Source organism: Typopeltis vanoorti, chromosome 2 (assembly GCF_054136105.1).
Source record: "Typopeltis vanoorti isolate ZY-2024b chromosome 2, IOZ_Tvanoo_1.0, whole genome shotgun sequence".
NCBI lineage: Eukaryota > Metazoa > Arthropoda > Arachnida > Uropygi > Thelyphonidae > Typopeltis > Typopeltis vanoorti.
The window spans coordinates 50,813,478-50,833,037 of record NC_143550.1 but is presented as its reverse complement, the minus strand read 5'-3'; positions in this window follow the sequence as shown (position 1 = coordinate 50,833,037).

Sequence of the window (19,560 nt, the reverse complement as noted above, 5' to 3'; positions counted from 1 at the left end):
AAAGAGACAATTTATTAATCGATTGGTAGTTTCATAATTGTACGCGTAAGCCGCCTTTGTATTGCCCTAATTTAATAAGACTCGAAAGATTCGGAATTTTGTTTTATTAGTGATTTTAATTAGCAGTTTCACTAGTCTAACAGCTTGGTTCTCATTAGAGATGAGGTAGATACCTTTGATCAAAGACACTAATAAAAGATGAAAAGCTGACAATACAAGCGGTGAGATAACAAGATAACTCATGCTCATCTAAGCTAAACTAAAGAGGCAGGCATTATTCTTCTATTATCTGTGTTCTCTATCAAGCTGCATTACCTTTAACAAAAATCTTTTAGATGAGAATGCGTCCACTTTTATCTAAAAGTTTAAGAAAAGTTGTTCTATTATCTGAAATGTCATCATCATCCTGATGCGCCCCGAGGATTTAATTCTATTATGATTTGTTCTATCCTCAGAAGCCGTCGGCAAGTTTTTTCCAAGGACGACCTGCTCTTCTTTTTTGTGGTGGCTTATAACGAAAAACTTCTTTGAGTAGTCTTTCCATTTTCATTCTTTCAGAATGCTCCATCCAATTATATTCATATTTCTTTATTTTCTTTATTATTGGTTCCTGTTTAACTCTTACATTATGTTGTCATTTCTTTTAAAGTCAAATAGGGTATGCTTTGCTGTTTGCCTCATTAAATTCATTTCGGCTATTATTAATCTTTGCTCATCTTTCTGAATTATTGTCCAAATTGCACTTCCATACAGTAGTGTTTTATAATGAGATGTCTCATTCATTCTTTCTTCTCTTTCGTTTTATTTATTTTTCCTTTTTTCTTTTCTTTTTTTTTCTTTTTTTGATTCCTCATTAATTGTAGTTATTTATGTGGTAATTCCAATTATTAAGGGTGTGATCCGTGCTTATTTAATAGCTTTTGTATGTTTAATAGCTTCTAAGATGCAAAGAAAATGTTGACGATTTTTGATCAAAAATATCGTAATTTATAACTGATTTACATCCTCTTGCTGCTATATATATATATATATATATATATATATATATATATATATATATATATATATATATATATATATATATATATATATATATATATATATATATATATATATCACCTGCTTACAAGATAGAATTAACATGGAACCGTCGAAACATATTGATGAAACCCTTAAATTAAGACTTAACAGATTTCCAGAATAGAATATGTGATGGAGAACAACCACCAAAATCCTGGCAGAAAGCTATTCCGGTTTATAAAATAAATACTGTGAAATTCTGGATTAGGTCTTCTCAATAGTGGTTACAAAATATATGCAAATATCCTTTCAAAAAAACTAGTCATTACAGAGATAATTCTCGAACTTTACTCGAACTATGTAAAGCCTTTATTTTTGAAAAAAAAAAAAAAAATATATATATATATATATATATATATATATATATATATATTGCTGCTTTAACTCTATTAGTTGTAATCTGATTTACAAAGACACTGGCATATTAATAATAAAATTCGCAAGTACACAGAACACAATGCATAATTAATCAAGTTTTTAATCCAGCTAAAGTGCAGAGGTATACAAGAATTAAAGCATACAGGTCACTAGCAAGGCCAATATTTAAATTGGAGTGAAACTCGAACTATGTAAACAAAGGGAAGTTTTGTTTACATAATCACTTGAAATGAAATTTATGAGAAACGTCAGGTATGCATTACTAGACTGGAGAAGGAGGGAATATAATGCAAAAATTAAATATGATATCTATAATGCAGTATAAGAGCCTCCTAGCTCAGTCGATATCGACGATGCTGTTTAGTTGAAAAGACCTGGATTCGAATCTTTCTAGGACGCGAAAAGCCATTATCAACGCTTATCATCATGCATTATTATTAGTGGACATGATGATGGTGTTTGGTAATTTTAGATTCTTCTCTATTTAATATTGTATTTAATTCTAATTCTTTATAAACTATTCCCTCTTACATTCCAAGCTGCAATGCACGTGATATTTTGTCATTTTATTTTCATTATGCCGTTTAGTTTCACTGTCATTTTACAGAGAGTCCGTCTAAATATTCTTTTTTTAGTGGCTTAAAGCTAAGGTAAAATATTCCATGTTAGGATATAGCCTGGCAATGTTCAGTGGTAAAACCTCTGGAATATCCTTCTTCAAAGTTTAAACCTGTAGGATAAGTACGGTATATGGTTCACATTTCCTCCAACTTAAGATGCTATACTTATACACCGGTAAAGCTCGGTTGCTTAGAGCTCTCGCCCCATACACACACACACACACACACACACACTTTTTGAAACAGCAGATCATACCACAAGAAGGTAGGTTTTGCAGTTAATCGAGAGAAGATATATTTTGAACATCTTTAACCCTGATGATCATTCTGATATGTCATTACGTCAAGATATTAATAGTATCCATTATAATAAATAAAAATGAATAAATAAATCAGCTGACGCCTTTTATTCCCTTATAGGGAGTAGGCGAGGCATTTATACCCTATCTAGCTTTATGAGACTGAGTAGGAAGTTCAATCTCAACCGGTAGCCAATCAGAGATAGTTGGCCCATGTCTGTCACTAATTATAGCAGTCACCGATGAAGAGGCTGGCAAACAAATGCTGCCATCTCTTGGTACCTAACCCTAACAAGATCGACTAACTCGGGAATCGGTAGAAGAAAGGCTTAGAAAAAGTTCCTCCAGTCGGCGACTAGACTTGAACTTAAGTCTAACCTCGAGCGACCAAGCACAGTGGATACAAGGGCCACTTCCACTGAATATATTTTATTAAAACGATAACAAGTAAATGCATAGTAGTAAAATTAAACACATCATAAGTAGATATATACATCATATATTTACATTTGTTTTAACCTCGTTAGGGGTACTGTATTACTATTTGTTACAAGTAATTCATTTTGTGAATTTACTTATCATAGTCTTTAACAAGGATCAGTTACATGAAATTTCAATTTCCATTCAAGTTTAAATCTTAATACCTTTGTATTATTGTTATTATACAAATAAAAATAAATACACAATAGTAAAAGAGATACATCATCATTGATAGATATATTCATCATATGTTTGCATATGCTTTAACTTCCTTACGGGTATAATCATTTGTTACAAGTAATTCATTTTGTGAAATTAATTCTCATAGCCTTTAACAGTGAACAGTTACATGATATTACATTATTAATTACATTCAGTTTTAAATCTCAATACCTTTGTATTACTGTTATTAACAATTTTAATTGTTAGCTATTTACCACACCACTATTTGATTACATATTCCGTGTCCTTAAAGTTCACTTAGCATTCCTGATAATTGATGCCCTGTCCTTCTCCCACATAGCCTTTAACAGTGAATTCCCAAGGACTCCCATTCCTCTGCGTTCATTTTCAATTGGATAGAATTCCTCATAACAGCTTGCAAGTATCTATTGAATTTTGTTTGGATATTTTCACCGCCTCTTCTGTCATACATATGGCCACACACCTGTATGTCCAGATAGTATACATTTCTATGATAATTATGACTGTTTGTACTCTGCTTAAGTTTTTCTCATTTAGCCAAAACATTAGATTTTGATTAATTATTTGATTCTGTGGCATCCATTGTTTCACAAGACTCCTGATTTCTCTACTTTTTTACAATAAATCATCATGTGATAAAATGTTTCTGGCTCTTGACAGAATTGGCAAGTTGCAAGACCATCTAGTGGTATTCCTTTTGCTACAACCCACATTTTTTTGGTTGGCAAACATGCATGATGAACGTTAAAGAAAAAGGTTTTGTAGAACGAACTTATTGGAAGACGAAATACAGTGTTTAACACTGAACTTAGTTTGATCTCTTCTCTTTTTTTGTTCTCCATGCTGAGGTATTGGAAAAATGGTTCTAGTTAGCTTTGCATATATCGTTCTTGTTTTCGTATATAGTAATTTCTCAATGCCGTAATTTTTTTCTATAAATCGGTATCCTTCAGGCTATTTCGGTAAACTCATTTTTTGGGTGGTCTCATTTTTTCTGGGTGGTCTCATTTTGATCGAAGGAAGAGAGCTGATGACCTTGTCAGGGAGGCACTTTTGTAGAAAAGCAATTGCATATCCATGGTATGATTTATTATGTGCTTTTACTGCAGTTATGGTGGCTCTGATAATCAAGGTCTTTAGGTATATGTTAACTAGGCTGAGACCTCCAGCTTCTATTTCGTGAAAGAGTGTTGTACGGCGCATTGGTTCATATTGTGAACCCCATATGTATGTTGCAAAGAGCCTGTGAATTTTATCCGCCAAATGTCCGTGATATGGAATGTTATGTATTTTATACCACAGTCTGGAGGCTACGTACATATTGAAAATCCTAGTTTTGCCTCTCACGGAAAGGTGTCTATTTCGCATATTGTTAATTTGTTTTTAAAGATGGCTTCATACAACTCTTTCCACTGATATACATATGTGTCTATACCTCCAATTTTTATTCCTAATACTGGCAAGTAGTTTTTTCTCAACATTCCAGCCGATATTTTTGGTTCCTTTTTCCAGTCGCCAACCACCAAACAGCAAGACTTCGCTACGTTCACCCTAAAAGCTGAAGCCTTTACATAGGAGTCTAATATTCTTATTGTTTCCTCTATGGATTTTTCATTTTCTAGTGTGAGTGTTATGTCGTCTGCATAAGCTAGCAATTTTGTTTCGCTTTCTCCGTGAATATTTGTTCCTTGAATTTGTTTATTTGTGTTTATTGCTCTGATTAGTGGTTGCTAATACAAAGAGGGCCATAGAGAGAGGGTCCCCTTGTCGTACGAGCTACACTATTATAATATTATTAACAATAGATATTAATTATATCTATAATGAAATTTCAATAGATATTATTAAGAAGAACGTTAGAAAACACTATGGCATCCAATTTAATTTAAAAAAAAACATATATATCCGGAAATTTTGGATATGGCCTGATTCCCTGGGATTATTATTTTCTTTTAGTGTAACTTATTTCATTTAATAATTTATAACACTTCATCTTCTACAAATTTATAGGATCATCCGTGACTCATTGGTAATGAGTTCGCCCTTTTGGTTGAAAACTTGAATTCGAAACTATCAAGGCTGCAAAAGACCTTAATAAGGGCTTTCTCTGCCTTGACAGTTTCGAACTCAGGTTTGAAACAGTCAAGCCCCTTCCCCTCTCGGAAACGTTTCGTTTCGCAAAACAGACAAACAGCCATTGAATAATGCATGTAATTATCAGAAATAAACACACTAACTAGCCTCGCAGCTTTAACCTTAATCTCAAACAACCCAATCCTCATGAATAAACGGTGTGTCAAGTTAGAAAATATTATGAAATCGTGAAAATGAGAATTCAAATTAAAGGTGGTGTTCTTGTTTAGCTAGAGAGAGTGAGCAAACACATCACAAAAAAGCATAATCACGTGATTATGCTTTTTTTCTAATTATGTATGTGTTACTTACTAAGAAAGAACAATTGGTGTAATGAGAAAGAACTGATACCGATAGATTTAAAACTTAAACCTGACGTAACAGAGGAGGATTACTTTTAATCAACTACAATATAGTAAAAAAAAAAACTAAAAATTAATTGGGAGTAACGAAAGGAAAAAAGAAATGAAAAACTGGAGGGAAAAAGCAACGCAGTTATTAACAAAAAAAAAAAGGTGGAGTATTGATCGTTTACTTCATCGTCATCATTGACTATGTAGATCCGTTCTTTAAACAATGAGTGCGTCAGTGACATATACTTCAACCAAATGATAGGCAATTTTAATTCATTGTAGAAAATTTAATCCGCAAAGTTATATGATAAAACTGGAAATAAAAATTTAAGCAACTAATGTTTCCAGTATCATATACGCGTAATTTATGTGAATCGATACACTTTATAACTGAATCTGTAAGATTTTAGATGTCACCCTTAAAGATAATAGTAGCTCAAGATAATTCAAATTCTAGGAACCATTCAAGATTTATTTCAGTTGTAACTTGAACTTTCTGCAAAGATTTAAACAGTTTATAATTTCGAAACAGCAGCATCTCTAGTTTTATTCACTTCAAAATTTTGTAAATAATTGAATTGTCATTACTCTACCTGTGTCATTCATTTTAATATTTAATTAGATGTCAATCAACCTGTAGGTGTTTGCTTGGCAATTATTTATGGTTTTTGTTTTTAGTGGGAGAGAAATAACAATGACAATTTCACACTGCTGTATATAAAGATAAATGGAAGAACAAAAAATGTAAAGAGATTAAAGAAATGAAAGATGACTTACAGTAAAAATATTGGCGATCCGTGCATGTTAGTTATTCCTTGTATAGAATATAATCTGATTGAGAATTGTGACTGACGGTTTGTTGTTGTTGTTGTTGTTGTTGTTTTGTGAAATAGTTTAAGAGTTTAGGTGTCTTTACCCCTGAGAATGAGTGTTAATATCGGTAGGAATAAATATAAATAACTGGGCTGACGTCTTTTAGTTTCATAGAGAATAAGAGGGACCATTTAGCTAAAACTAACTTTTGGAAAATGCGGGGTAACCGCCAATCATCTCACCCTTAGTCCACTCACAGATAGCTGATCCATGACTATCAATGATTTTAGATGAAATCCTGGGAGAAGAGTATGGCAGACAACTGCACCTATTTCGTGGTCCCTATTCTTAATGCAGTATATTATTATCTGAAATAGTGTGAGTTTTATCGTCGATTTTCTTGTGTTACGGGATTAAAAATACGAGTCTACATGAGAAAAAACCACTTGCTCTTTCACAGATTGACTAACTCGGGAACCGATAAAAGAAGCACTAAAAAAAAAATTTTTTTTAAATGGCCTTTCTTCGGACTGCCTAGCACTATGGATGCAAATAATATTTCCAGGGGCTACGCAGCCCATATACTGCAATACTTAAATTAAAAATAAAATTTAATTAAAAAAAAATTAACTAATAAAATGTAAATAAACATTTCTTGCAATTTTGAACAAAGAAATTAGGTTCTCAATAAAAACATATTTCACTACTCATGAACTGCTTTATTTCACACTATAAGAAGAGCTCAAGAGAAACCTAAAGGTCTTAATCAGTTACTGGTGGTCATGGTTCGAATCATAATTCTGAATTATTTCAGAGTAAACCGACGAAATGTTCGGACTTTATTTTTTTATCATAATTCCAATAGTAATAAATTAATTCCTGGCTACCGTAATTTTCTAATAATCCTAGATTATAAGATTGTCGAGAAAATGCCTCCAATATGAAAAGAAAAAAAGTTAGTCGCTTGCAACACTTAGGAGCAAAACACTTAGGAGCAAAATACTACTCCAGTGATCCTTATAACTGCTCCAATGGAACAGTTATATGGATCACTGGAGCATCATTAATAATAATTATATAAAAACTAAATGTTTTGAAAGAAGATATAATATTGATGATAGGAAACGCAGATAATCTATTTATGTTGGAAACGACCACTGATTAAATGAGAAATTATAACAGATAATTAATTCTTCAGGGAGCCTAAGAAGAGGAGAAATAACTGGGATTATCATGAAACAAAAATGAAATTGTATTCCCTAAACAGATCGCAGATCGAATACACAGAACGTTAAGACACCTGCCTTATTCCGTGCACTTATTTGAAATTAATTCTAGTGCAGCTGCAAAACAAATGTTTAAAAAATGTTAAGTTTTTAAGTTTTAGTATTTGAAAACTGAATATTAATATTTATATTGGGAATTTTGAAGCCTAAGTGATAATTACAGATAATTATTTACGATAATATTAATTTAATGTCTGTTATTACTTTCATTATTCAGCTCACAGCCGTAGTTTTGTAACTGATTATAAGCCAATGTCTATCTGTTAAGGATATGCATTGTTTCCTTTCGGAATTACAACCTTTTCATAACAGAATCCAGAACGTTAATGTTGTTATTCGTTGGTGTCACAGACTGAGAGATAACCTACAGAAGTCTTTTAGCATCTGCGCTCTCTAACCAATGGACCAAGAATTCGAAGCTTGCTGTGAGCATGGATGTTTGTGAACGCCTTTAAGTGGTAGATGAATTTCATTGCCCAGTATAAAACCACCGCCTCGTTTCTTGAAGGCTGAAGAGGCTTGCAAAGGTTCCATGTTTGGCGTCTACAGAAAAGTTTGCGAACTATGTGTAAAATAAATATAAATACAAAAAAAATATAAAATGAATAATATTTTTTAATCCAATGCCCACTTATGGTACTAATATATTATACGTTTGCGATCTTTCATGAGTGAATTCTTTTAAAAAAACGAAAATTTAAATTTAAAAAAATTATATTAAGAAGAGCTTAACCCAAGTAATCGTTTTGATCTTTAGTATGCATTTTATGCCATTTGAGTATATGATATGTACACTGAGGAGGCCAGTTTCCTAATTTGATGGTGAATATCTGGAATTGGCATGCAATTCAGTTAGATTTATTTCAGATGGTTGTTTAAAGTGGTGAGTGAGTTGTAGTTGAATTCTTCATCTTTTTTTTCTTCATCAGTTTATAGAAAATGATGAAGAAATTTTATAGAATTCTTCATCAGTTTATAGAAAATCCAAACGACTTGAATTTTCTATAAACTTTAATTTTTTAATGATAGAGTAGTTAGGTTTGTTACGGATATTCTCTGGTCACTTGTTCTGGTTTGCAGGCGGGAAAACATTTTCAAAAGAAAAGCGCTGTCACCAGCATATGAGACCAATCAACTCACTTTCAGAAAGAAAGAAAGAAAGAAAGAAAGAAAATTATAAATTTTCTGCGTGTTCTATAGGGATTTGAATTCAGGTTTTCATCTAACCAAAAGGTGTTGTCGTCACATTGCTCTATGAAGGTGCTGTATCGGATTCAATAGGATCTCTATTGAGTATCAATCATATCAGAGGTTAACGCAAAACCTATTAAATAACAAACTCTTGTCAATGTGAAAAATGAGCCTACATGCTTACACTTTTATGTAACATATACCAGCACTGTCTTCTTCTTTGTAGCTCTTTTATCCCGCTTAGTGCTGGGTCCGCTATGATTATACGACTGTGAAAACAATTTTTATGGCTGTAGAAGTGTGTGTTCACTGGGCCGGTTTGGCTGTTCTGGGGAACCAAAAAAAACCCAGTTTCTGGGTGAAAAAACCCTACCTCCGTATGAGACCGGCTAACTCGCCTTTAAACGAAAGCGATAAGATAAAAATTCGAATCCAGGTCCTTCCGACCCAAGGGCTTCGTCTATACTGATTGAGCTATGGAGCCTGTATATATCAGCACTGTGTCGGAATATGTTCAAAATTAGCAAATCTCTCAGTGTATACAGAAGATATCTAAAACGCAAATCCTCCTAACAGCTTAATAAACTATTTAAATCTAATGCTACCATCACTAGGTTTCTCTATTTGTCTCTGTAATAAGCGGCATCTGATGTAAATAGTCTTTATCCAGCTGTCTTAGGCCTTTCACTACTAAATCCATCGATCGTGCCTGGGGTCTTCCTGCGGGTCTTTCCTTGCCAATTTTATTTGTGTTTGTAAATGGTAGAATTGACTGTAAACAGCCCACTATTTCTAGATATAATTTGGCATTTATTACGACAGAAAAGTCAGTTTCTATGTATTCCAGAAACCAGTTTACATTCAAAAATATTCTTATGCATTTCCACTCCTTTTCAAGAAACTCTTTAATACGACCATTATATTATATATGCAATTATATTAAATATCCAAAATGTATGTAGATAATCTGTATCGGAGAACTTCGAAATTTTCGGTAGATTCCTTGGAACTTAATCTAATTGTTGAAAGGAGAATCAAAACTACTTCCTGCAATCGCATATTTCAACTTGACATTCACATTCGCTTCTCCATATAACATTCCCTACTGTCCAAAACAAGAAGTTAAATAATTCTGAAAAACGATTTGCAGTGTTTCCAAGATTATGTGTACTTGCGGCCGTCCTTAGAGTGGGATTAATGGATGCAACCTGAAAAATCAGGATAATCAGCATGCCATACTTCATCGCAAACTACTGGGATTATTATTAAAACCTCCATCAGTCTCTTTACAGATCAACAATTTATCGTCGTCTCTAGGACTATACATACGTATATATTCAGCATTTCTAGCATGCTATAGCAAAACGAATTGAAGAATTTTACTCAATATTATATCAGGATGATGAATTAAATAAAGAAGAAGACAACTGCGAAACAGCTGAAGTACCACAGATTCTACCAGAAGAAGTTATGTGGAGCATTCAAAATGGGAAAGCTGCAGGTGAGAATGGAGTTATAGCGCTGAACTTCTAAAAGCAGGTGGAGAAATAATCTGCAAACTCTTAGCAAAACTATTTACTTTATGCCTGAAGAAAAATGATGTGGCAAGAATATGGAAGAAGGCTACGCTAATTCTGATACTTAAAAAGGTGAGGTAGAAGACTTGACGAACTACCGACCTATCAGTCTACTATCAGTGGTATACAAAGTGTTTACAAAAGTCTTAACTCATAGCTTTGTGCGACCCTAGACCTATCACAACCAAAAGAACAGGCAGGCTTTCGAAGGGACTTTAGTACAATGGACCATATTCAAGTTGTACAGCAGATTATTGAACGGTGTAATGAATGTCAATTACCACGATGTCTTGGTTTTATTGACTACGATAAAGCCTTTGATTCACTTAAAACTTGTGCAATACTTAAAGCATTACGATACCAACAAGTGGAGGAGCCATATATCAAGATCATCAAATCAGCATACACCAATGCCACAGCAGCAATTCATTTCAGTGGGAACATCTTTACTGTTGAAATACAGAGAGGTATAAGACAGGGTGACACAATATCTCCAAAATTATTCACAGCGTGCCTAGAAGAAATATTCACACTTCTTGATTGGGAAGGGAAAGGTTTGAAGATAAACGGAAGATATTTAAACCATTTACGCTTTGCAGATGACATAGTTATCTTTACTTCAACTGCGCATGAATTACAAACTCAAATCCATGAACTCCAAATTGCTAGTGAAACAGCTGTCCTAAAGATAAACTTAAAGAAGACCCCAAGTTATGTTCAATAGCTATGTCCAACCAGAAATAATAAAACAATCATGAGGAAATTAAACAAGTCGATCATTACATATACTTAGGACAACAGTTATCAATGGAGCAAAATATCATGGACGAAATTAAAACGCGAACGATGCTTGGGTGGAAAGCATTTGGAAAATTACATTCAATATTCAAAAGCCAACTACCATTATGCGTGAATAGAAAAGTTTTTAAACAGTGTATTCTTCCTATATTAACATATGGCTGTGAAACATGGACATTAAATGCAAAGGAAATTCAGGAATTAAGAACAACAGAATTTAGCATGGAAAGAAGTATGCTTTTGTATCACAAGACTGGATCACAAAAGGAATATGTGGATAAGAAATCGAACCAAAGTCTCTGTCATCATAGGAAGAGTGAAACATCTGAAGTGACAATGGACTGGGCATATTGCTCGAAGACAAGATCAACGATGGACAAAAGAAGCACTGGATTGGATTACACGAGAGGAAAAACAACCACGCGCCAACCTAAATAACGGTGGATTGATGATATCATCAGACTTGCAAGAGTGACATAGAAAAGGAGAGCCATGAAAAGACAGTTTTGGAGTATTCTTGGAAAGGCCTTCATCCAGCAGTGGATCGACAATGACTGAGAATGATGATGATGATTCAGCATTTAGCTGAATATATACGTATGAATATATTGTTGTTGTTTGTATGAACAATCTTCGGTATGCTCTAGACCAGGGGTCTTCAACCTTTCAGACAGTGCGGGCGGAATTAAAAATTTCAATGAAGCCCGCAGGCCTCTAAGTTACACTGCGTTATTCAGAATTGTATGATGCTTTCCAGATTCACAAGGAACGCTGTGCATTTGATACCTTACATGAAATCCTATAAAAATAAACAAATTCAGCTTTAAGAGCGTAGGTAAGAGTCGGGTTCATGATAAGTAAATACAATCAATACTTGACAAAAGATAATTTAATGAAGAAAACATTCATTTTTTACAATGTCAATGGGCAACTTGGCAATGTTTTTCCTTGACCAGCTTGTTGATGTTGGCATCAATGTTGAAAGTCGCTATGCGCAGAGTATTCTCGAGATGTTGGTCCGTAATCTGTGTTCTTGTCTTGGACTTCACATATTTCATTCTGGAGAAGAAGTGCTCACCTAAGTATGTGCTTCCTAACAAAGCGCACATCTTCAAAGCATGCTGGCGAAGATTGGGGAATGCGTCCTCAGAAATGTAATCTTTGTAAAATGTAAGCAAGGGCACATTGAATAATTTTTCTCTTAAAGTAGTGTTGTTTTGTAGTTCAAGGAGCTCCATTTGTACTGAGCCTAGCATTTAGGCAAAATTGACACTGAATACATTGAAAATAAATCTAAAGAAGACTGTTAGTTACGAAAATCACTAAATCTCTCTTCGAACGTACTCCGCAACACGGGTAATTTTGTAGTCGTTCATCCAGACGAACAGTTGGACTCAGCGAGAAGCTGAAAATGAGTTGTCTTTTTTGCGAGTTGTGCCTCCCAAAGTTTGAGGTTAGCCACAAAAGCTCTGATGTGATCAAACAGAGTGTGCACCAGTTGATCTTTAGATTGTAGCAGCGTATTTAGGTCATTCATGTGCAACAAGATGTCGGTCACAAAGGCAAAGTCTGTCATCCACTTCGGATCGTTAAATTCCGCAATAGGATTCCCCCCTTGGTTTGTATGAACTGCTGTTTTTCGCTCCTTAAGTCAAATACTCTTTTAAGAACCTTCCCTCTGCTCACCCAACGCACATCACTATAATAAACCACATCGCCGTGATGGGCTTCGCACTCTTAGGTCAAAAACTCTTGGAATTGACGATGATTCGATCCTCTTGCCCTAATAATGTTGACGACAGTCACAATATTTTCATGAGATTCTCAAATCCAATACTTTTCGGGCATAAATTCTCCTGGTGGATTAAACAGTGGTAATGGACGAAATCTTTTCCTTCTAGTTCCGGTTCTTTCCGTAGCAGATCAACAAATCCTTCGTTCTTTCCTACCATAGTAGGGACGTCATCAATTACCACACCCTCGAGGTTGGTTAAGCTGAGGTCGAAACGCTGGAGCGTTTTCTAGGCGGCTTCAAGAATATCAGTGCCTTTAGTCGCTCCCTTCATAGGTACGAGAGCTAGCAGTCCTGTCACGTTGAATTGTTGATCAATGCTACGCACAGATGTGAAGGATACAGTTGTGCTGTATCCTTCACATCTGCGCTCTCATCTAAAGCAAGTGATTTTTTTTTAAAGTTCCTTCAATGTCAATGCAAGTTCTTCGACACGTCGTGCTACAGTTACCCCAGACAAACTCGGTTTCTTAAACACTTCCTTATTATTTGGGCACAGAATATCCCCAGCAGCGATGAGACACTCTTTCACAAACTCGCCATCCAAGAAGGCGTCTGATTTTTTAGCAATTTTTTCAGCTATTACATAACTTACTTTGACACACGCTTCGCATTTTAAATCAATTCGGAGACGGTTCACTTTGTCCACACGAAGCCGCCCTTGAAGGTGATCGAAATTGGACGCATGCTTTGTCTCATAGTGTCGATTTATATTGTATTGTTTTGTTACTGACACTGACTCAAGACAAATTAAACGCACTGGCTTAGCGTCGATCGGCACAAAAAAAGAGTACAAATTGGTCCACTTTTCATTAAAAAAACCCTATAAGAATCACTTGATTTACGCTTTTTACTCGTAGACGCCACAGTGATGGCAGGTGAACCCAAAAAATGATCCAAAATAACCGTGTAACGGTTATTATCCACTGAATATGTCTCGCGCTAATGAAAAAAGTCTGGCAATATAAAACCATAATAGGCTATGGCTGACACGACGAACTTGCGTGAGCTTATACACGAATATGAGACTGTTCACGCCTACCTGCGACGATAGTACTAGTACTTAAGTACCTCTTGGCGCTGGTAGATGGCTGAAGAAACATGTCTATTTAATATTTATTTTTATAGGATTTTATGTAAAGTATCAAATGCACAGCGTTCCTTGTGCATCTGAAAAGCATCTTACAATTCTAAATACCACAATATAGCTTAGGGACCCGCGGGCTTCATTGAAATTATTTTTTATTTAATCCGTTTTAATGTTAAGTAGTTATTTTTTCAAAATAGCCGGCTGGCCACGGCAAAGAGCTCCGCGGGCCATTTGTTAAAGACCCTGCTCTAGACGTTTTTGTAAATGTATTTGAATTAGAAGAATTCGTTGTCAACGAAATAGCGATGATATTGCACTATGATGAAAAGATCACTTGTATCACAAAAACTTAAAATGGAAAGAGAATGTACTGTATATAATCCAGTTCGTATTAACAATGGACTTGCTATTGTATCCTTCCCTTTCTCCTCTTCCTCTATATAACATATACACCAATATCTTAAATATGGCAGTTAATGCGTGCCGATATTACGTACTAATCGAAACCACGGTGAGCCAAGCATCAGTGTGACGGTTTTAGTGTACAGGATTTCAAACACTTTTCTATATTGGTGCAAAAAACAAACATAATTCGATATATACTAAACAGACATTATTTGATGAAATAGAAGAATTTAACATGATGAAATGGTTCTCATACTGATCCTTCTTCTTAACAATGGCTCGTATTGAGGACTGATCATTCCTTTTTCACGTAAGGTTTTAGCAAACGATGCACTATATTCATGACACATAATTCAAGTTTTTGTTGTGTTGTTAACCCTTTTCTATTCTTAAATCCTTCACTTTCTTTATATTTCCTTTTCTCGTTCATTATTGCGAATAAAGGAATGAAAATAATTTGAAAACAACAGCTCTCGGAAAAGGAGGAAAAAAATAGCAGCCAAAAGATATAATTATGAGAAATAATTCCGAGGGAGAGAGAGAGACTCAGTACTTTAGTAGCGAACTAGTGTTCAAAGTACACATTAGGTTCCGTTCCTATGCCAACTGTTATTGTTATTGAGTGCGTTGCCACGAGTTGTGCCTCTACTTGTATGCTAATTCACGTTATTCCAAGCGCATGCACTGGTTATTATAGTGAAGCTTTTAAGTCATCGGATATCAATCATTAATGGAAAGGCCAAATCGAGCTCAAATTAAAAGAATAATTCCACTAGAAACGCAGTTACCTGACATAGAAATTTTTATCTTTTCATACGTCTTAAGTAAAATAAATCAAAAGCAGGAGCGTTTCATGAAAGTTGTCAAGAGAGGGAATTGAAAGTCTCGATTTATCTCGTCAACTGGTGACGATATCTCTTTAGTATTTGTTTACACGTATATTTTAAGATCGGTCGATCTGATCATAGTACGGAAAGCTGCATTCGCATCTTATTTCATGAACCTCAAGACAATTACAGCACAGGTGAAAAGCTTTTGATCAAATTGATAGGTTTGTATTTCGCTCCGAGGTCATATTTCTGAAACGTCGCTGCAACATGATAAGAGGCCTACAAAGTGGAAAGATGAATTTATTTCCTGTTATCATAATATTAAAATTAAACCAGTGTATTTATTTCTCTCGGTATAGTTTTCTATGTGTGCATCTATTTTACTTATGAAGAATGCAGTTAGAATAAGGAATGTCGAAACTGTTGAGGTGTATATATTTTTATATTAATTTATGCATAACGTTACTAACGTGTTGTCTTGTAGTTGACTGTGTAATCTTTACGGTTGATTTCAATTAAACTCACATTAGAACTGTAGAAACAGAGTAGCACTTTATTTCTGGACTGTCAGGTAATAAAATGAGAAAATGAAGGTTTCTTACTAGTTACAGAAATCCCACTCATACAAACAGACACCTGCAGGTGACTTCCCACAATCCATTGACCAAAGCTGGAATAAATATATATATAATTCAAAAAAGTCGATTCACCACGGTCATCTCAATACAGACGAAAATGATCCGTTAAAAAGAAGCTCTCATAAGAACTCAAGTTATAGAAAGCATCGACCACACTTTTTATTTCTTAAAATATCCCATTGGATACACTGTCCCATCCCAGAAAAATACAGCTACTTTATCCTTTATAGAATTTTTTTTCAAAAAAAGATCGTAGCCATCCTTAGATAACACAGGATTAAGAAAGCATTTTTAATCATATTATATGATATTGTCCAAAGTTCCACTTCCCCGACTGGAATGTATGCCATTGACAACACATGCAGGAAGACAAATTTTGTAGATATTTTCTGGGGTAGTCCATACGGGGGTCATTTCTGCATACTATGCATGCGTAGTCAGAAGAATAATGTAATAGTTTCCACTTACAGGTCAGGTGTATGGCGGACGGAGTTAAAACGTTTAGGATCCGTTTGCTGTTTCTGGAGTTCTTATTCGGCGAAATAAGTCTTCGAAATGGAAGCAGGAGTCGAACTCAGATCCGATATCACACATTTTGCATGCCAATGCGATATGTTTCGCATGAAATGTGTGATCGTATGGTAAAGTGTAAATGGCAAGTGCTTCTTGCAAGTACCTCACCACCAGTGCTGTCTTCACATCAGTTCTGCAGACTCTGATCTGTTCTGTAAGTTGAAATAATACATTCCATGAGAAACTCTTCGCTACCATTGACGAGGTTCCTACTGGAGTAACCCGATATACATGGTGTATATAAAAAAAAAGTTTGATTACTGGAGACTTATCTAAACGTTGGACAGTACAGATAAGATAGAATTCAGATTGCATTGAAGGCCTAGGTCTCCGTTTGGTTTAGCGCTTTGATGAGAAAGATCATAGTTCTAATTCCGTCTATGACGTATCGTATGTTTTCAATCAAACGGTGAGTTATCTGTATCATGCGGAGTAGACTTTATTTTTCTTCTTGGGAACTCGGGTTTTTTATCCTCTGAAAAAAGGCAAAAAGGCCAAAAGAAGACGTACAATACACACATAGAATAAGGATTAGCTATTCTGTTTCGAAGGATTTGGTTTCGCACCCCTGCGCGGTAAAGTATGGATCTATGCATAACGATAAATCAGAAGGATGAAGTGAGGATCGAAGCCCTGCAAATAAGTTCTTAAATAAACCTTTAAAATCTTTAGTATAACAAGAGTAAAGTTTGTAGAACTTTTGAAGTGATCCTCTTATATCTCTCATGTATATAATATAAGAGGATCACTTCAAAAGTTCTACAAACTTTACTCTTGTTATACTAAAGATTTTAAAGGTTTATTTAAGAACTTAGAAAGAAGAGCTTTAACTACTGTTAGTTGTTCAGAGGGAGGAATAATGGACTCCAGTTCAGCGGAACAGCATGTATGGAAATGCCCGCAGAAAAGACATTAAGTAGAAGCAGAATGTCCGCGAGAGATCGGTGAGCTGAAGGACGATAAGTAACGATCATTAAAAATTAGAAAATTGGAATAAATGGAGAACACCTATGACGAGACAAAATACACATGCTAAACACGCCATTGAGACGAAACGTGAATAACTGGAAATCTACATCAATGATTTTTCCTTTTGAATAGAAAACAAGACTGTCTATTTAAAGAAGCTCATTAATATATAAAATAACGAAATTTGGGGAGAGTTTCCTGTATTTTCAGGTAAATTGTTACTTCTCTGACTAGGCTCAGCTTTAGGCTAATTTCTTTAGGCTAATGCTCTTCCACCCTAGTTATGGCAATGCAAAGTATAATCACGTCATTGTCTTAGATATCTTAAAGAATTATGAGTAATTTTATCTAGAATGAGACCGGCTAACTCAAACCCAAGTCTTTTCAATCAGATCTAAGATGTATAATATTTTATATCAGATATTTTTCTGTGTTCAATAATAAAGAAACGATCGTAACATTGGTATGCAAAACAACAAATGCCGTTATTATTCTTTATGATTAAAGGAAATGGTGTAAAGTTTAAGTGACCTGCAATTTCGTATGATGTTTTTATATGTGGTGAAAAGAACTTCCGAAACAAAAGCTAAAAAACGTTTGATCTATTTTGGCAAAAAAAAAAAAAAAGGTGTAGGACTTACAGAGAGCGTATTCTCCAACAGTTTTGCATTGTCCAAAGTTGACAGCATGGCGTGATCACCCGCGTTTCGGCATCAATGCAGTTGAACGCATTTCTAAAGTATGCTAGAGAGAGAGAGAGAGTAACCACTTAAAATCCACTATCGCATAATATGCTAATGAACAATGAAAGAAACCTATAGTCTTTGTACTCAACAGCAGAATGGATGTCTTTTTGTCAGTTCTAAAATCCATATTGTTTGAACACGGCGATTATTTTTAACATAGTTTCTGAAGAGATATTGACTCACAGTTCGGCTTCCTATAGCGATAAATTATTTCCTGGATCTTCAATATATAGATCTCATTCTCTTGGGGACTTTGTATAAAATGGAAATAATAGGCGAATAAATCAATGCCATTCATAAAAGTGATTATAAACAACTGATTTCAATTGTAAAGCATGATAACTTTCATTACCCTCTTTCTTTTCAATCACTGACTAATTTCATTAATGTAAATCAAAGCAGTTATCATTCACTCTGTTGATCCACAATTTTAGTTCTTGAAGTGACTGTTTTCACTGGTCCTTGAAGAGAATTAGAGAACTTAAAACCTACAAAACATCTGCATTGATTGTAGCAAAGTTTCAAATTCCAGTCGATGCCTTTGTAATAGTTGTAATTAGAATTTGTCCTTGACAGAAACAAGACGACTTTTCTAAGTTCAAGGAGGTTTCTTAATGCTTGACTTAGCTAACAGCAAACGAACTTCCTCGTGCATTGATAATGTGATAAATGCGGATACAATTTCGTCTTATGATGCTGCAAATACAATAATAGAATTAACACTAATGGATTTTAAAATTCTGTCTTGAAATCTATCGTCACATTTGATTTAATCTCTGCATTCATTGCTTCCATGTATTTGAATATCCGTACCGTTTCCTTCACAATCTGAGACTAATCTGGCATTCTAAACACCCAAGCTTGCTGTTTCATCAGAATAGACAGAAATATGGTCTCATTGTCAAAATTTTTCCTGGAGGAATAATTAGGTATCTCTCAACGAAACATTTCCGAACTAATCGCATGTTATGACGGACAAAGGATATTCAGAAATTCTTTAATTTACTACATGACAGTCAATATAGCAATACTGTTTACTAATATCGTCCATTCGCCCAACTAAAATACATATGATGTGCGCAAATGAACGACATTGCTAACTTTATTGCTATATTGATTGTAATGAAGTAAAAATAATAAGAATGAAGCACAAAATGAAGTACAAATAATAAAACACGAAAGGTGCTTTATTATTTGTACTTTCTGTAGAAATTGCATATGAATATAGCCACACAATTAAAAATATGTCTGGAAATAGTGTGGTTACAGAAGCTAACCATTATAGAACACTATTTGAATGCCATA